The sequence below is a fragment of the Capricornis sumatraensis genome, chromosome 2, assembly GCF_032405125.1.
Source record: "Capricornis sumatraensis isolate serow.1 chromosome 2, serow.2, whole genome shotgun sequence".
NCBI classification, from domain to species: Eukaryota; Metazoa; Chordata; class Mammalia; order Artiodactyla; family Bovidae; genus Capricornis; species Capricornis sumatraensis.
The window spans coordinates 221,635,001-221,637,500 of NC_091070.1; the positions used below are offsets into that span (position 1 = coordinate 221,635,001).

The 2,500-nt window shown below is 77.4% G+C and overlaps 2 non-coding genes across 2 annotated transcripts in view; both read left to right on the plus strand.

Annotated features, from left to right (window-relative positions):
• Window positions 1–1,136: 1,136 nt before the first annotated feature.
• On the plus strand, window positions 1,137–1,289 carry LOC138074810 (5.8S ribosomal RNA). Its single transcript, XR_011144616.1, has one exon. It is a non-coding gene; the product is annotated as a 5.8S ribosomal RNA (ribosomal RNA).
• A 1,082-nt stretch (window positions 1,290–2,371) lies between these two features.
• LOC138074800 (28S ribosomal RNA) overlaps window positions 2,372–2,500 on the plus strand; it is a 4,941-nt gene continuing 4,812 nt past the window's right edge. Inside the window, exon 1 of the ribosomal RNA XR_011144607.1 lies at window positions 2,372–2,500. This exon is cut by the window's right edge and continues 4,812 nt beyond it. This is a non-coding gene — a ribosomal RNA (28S ribosomal RNA).

A 2,500-nucleotide genomic window follows, 5' to 3' on the forward strand; every position in this document is an offset into this window, starting at 1 on the left:
GCCGGTCGTCGTCGGTCGTCCCGCCGCTCTGGGCCTGCCGCGCGGTCGCCGGGCGCCTCCCCGCGCCCTCCCGGCCTCGGGGCTCTGTCCCGCCCCCACCCCCACCCCCCCCACACGCCTCCCGGCGGCTTGTGTGTCTCTGTCCGGTTTCTCCCGTCCTCTCGAACCCCTGCCCGCTGGGCGCCAAGCTTCCCGTCGGAGCCCCCCTGCCCCCCCTGCCCTCTGCCCTCGGTGGTGGTGGTGTGGGGGGAAGGGTGCCCGGGAACGCGGGCGCGGGTAGGGGCCCCCCCCACCCCCGGTGGTTGGGGGAGAGAGGATGGGGGCGTCCGGCGGGGCCGGGCCCGTACGGGGGGCGTGTGAGGGCGCGGCGGTGGGGAAAGGACTCTGCCCCGTTACGGGGGGACGGCTGGGGCTGGCTGTCTGGCGCCCGGCGGGGCCCTCCGGGCGGCGGTCGACCGGCGCGCGGCGGGGGGCCCCCCGTGTGTCACGGGCCGGCAGCGCCGAGGCCCGCGCGCGGCCGCGGGCGGGGACGCGGTGGTCGGCGGTCGGTGGTCGGCGTCGGGGCGGTGGCCCGTGGGGGCGCGCCGTGCCCCTCGCCCGCCTCCCCCTCTCCAGGTACCTAGCGCGTCCCGGCGCGGAGGTTTAAAGACCCCTGGGGGGGGTCGCCCGTCCGCCTTGGGGTCGGGGCGGTCGGGCCCGCGGGGAGGCGGGAGGCGTGCCTCCCGTCTCCCCCGGACTCCGCCGTCCCCCGAGGGGCCGGGGTGGCGCGCGGCGTGCCGCGCCGCGGTCACTGCCGCCGCGGCCGTCGGGAGGGGGCTGCCCGGCGGTCGTCGTGTGGCCCGTGGCCGTGTGCGGCGCGTGCGCGCGCCCCTCCCGCGTCCCTGGGGGGAGGGTGGGAACCCCCCGGGCGCCTGTGGGGTGCCCGCACCCACCCTGGCGTGTGTTGGCGCCGGGTGCCCCGTCGTGTGAAACCTTTCCCGGCCCCTCCGTTCTGCTGTGTTCTGTCTGACTTGGCCGGCCGGAGGCAACCCCCCACCCAGCTCCCACCTCCCGGGAGGGAGCCGGGGGTGGCGGGACGTGTGCCGTGCCAGGGGCGGGGTCTCCCGCCGAAGCGAAACGCTTGACAAAGCTCGTACGACTCTTAGCGGTGGATCACTCGGCTCGTGCGTCGATGAAGAACGCAGCTAGCTGCGAGAATTAATGTGAATTGCAGGACACATTGATCATCGACACTTCGAACGCACTTGCGGCCCCGGGTTCCTCCCGGGGCTACGCCTGTCTGAGCGTCGCTTGACGATCAATCGCCCCTCCGGGGTGCGCGGCTGGGGGCTGTCCTCGCAGGGCCCGCCGGGCCCTCCGTCCCCCTAAGTGCAGACACGGCGTCCCCCCGAAGGCTCTGTGGCCGTGGGGGAAGACGCTGCCCGCGAGAAGGGAGAAGGGGACCGCGAGGTCGCGCCGAGGCCCCTGGCCTGCCGGGCCTTCTGGGGTCGGTCTTCCGCCCTGGGAGCGCCTCCTCGCGCCGCAAGCGGCCTTTGGGTGTTGCTGCCCGCGGGGTGTCCGGGGTTGGGGACGGTCTCGCGCCACGTGGCGGCGGGGGCCCGCGGTGGTGGCGGGGGGGTGGGGTCGCGTCTTCCGGTCCGCCGTCGATCGCCGTCCTGCCCGCCGCGGCGGCGGCGTTTCTCGGCGCACGGCTGGCGCCCCCCACCCCCACCCCCACGCCTGCGGTGCCTCCCCCGCCGCCGTGCGTCCGCGGCCCGTGCCCGCTTCCCGGCCACACCCCCCGCGGCTCTCGCCCCGTCGGGACGGGCGGTTCGCGCCCGAGGCCGAGTCCGCGTGCGCGTCCGCGCCCCGGGGACGCGTGCCTCGGCGGTGACCCGCGGGACGCCGCGGCGTCTGCCCGCCGCTGCGCGCTCTCCCCCCGGGCTGCGGCCGTGCCGCGGTTCGCGCCCCGGAGCTCCCGCCGCGGGGGCGGGGGCGGTCGTGGGGGCAGGGGGGAGATAGGGGGCGCGCGAGGCGCCCGTCGCCCGTTCGGGCTTCGGCGCCCGCGCGTGCCCCGATCCTCCCCCCCCCGCCCCCACGTCCACCTCTCCGCCGCCCCGCGCCCCGTCCGTCCCGTGGCAGCCGGCTCGTGCTCCCCGCCCCCGCCTCGGCCTCTCCCTCTCTGCCCGCCGGCCGCCGCCGCCGACGCCGCCGCCGCCGCCGCCGCTGCCTCCTCCCGGAGGGGCGACGGGTAGTCGGGGGTCGGTCGGTCGGTCGGGGTGCCGTGTGTGCGCGGGGAAGGGGGGGGCCCGGGGCGGTCGGCCGCCGGCCTCCGCGTCTCCCCTTCTCGGGACCCTCCTCGCGGGGCGCTCCCTCGCCCTCCTCCGAGACGCGACCTCAGATCAGACGTGGCGACCCGCTGAATTTAAGCATATTAGTCAGCGGAGGAAAAGAAACTAACCAGGATTCCCTCAGTAACGGCGAGTGAACAGGGAAGAGCCCAGCGCCGAATCCCCGCCCC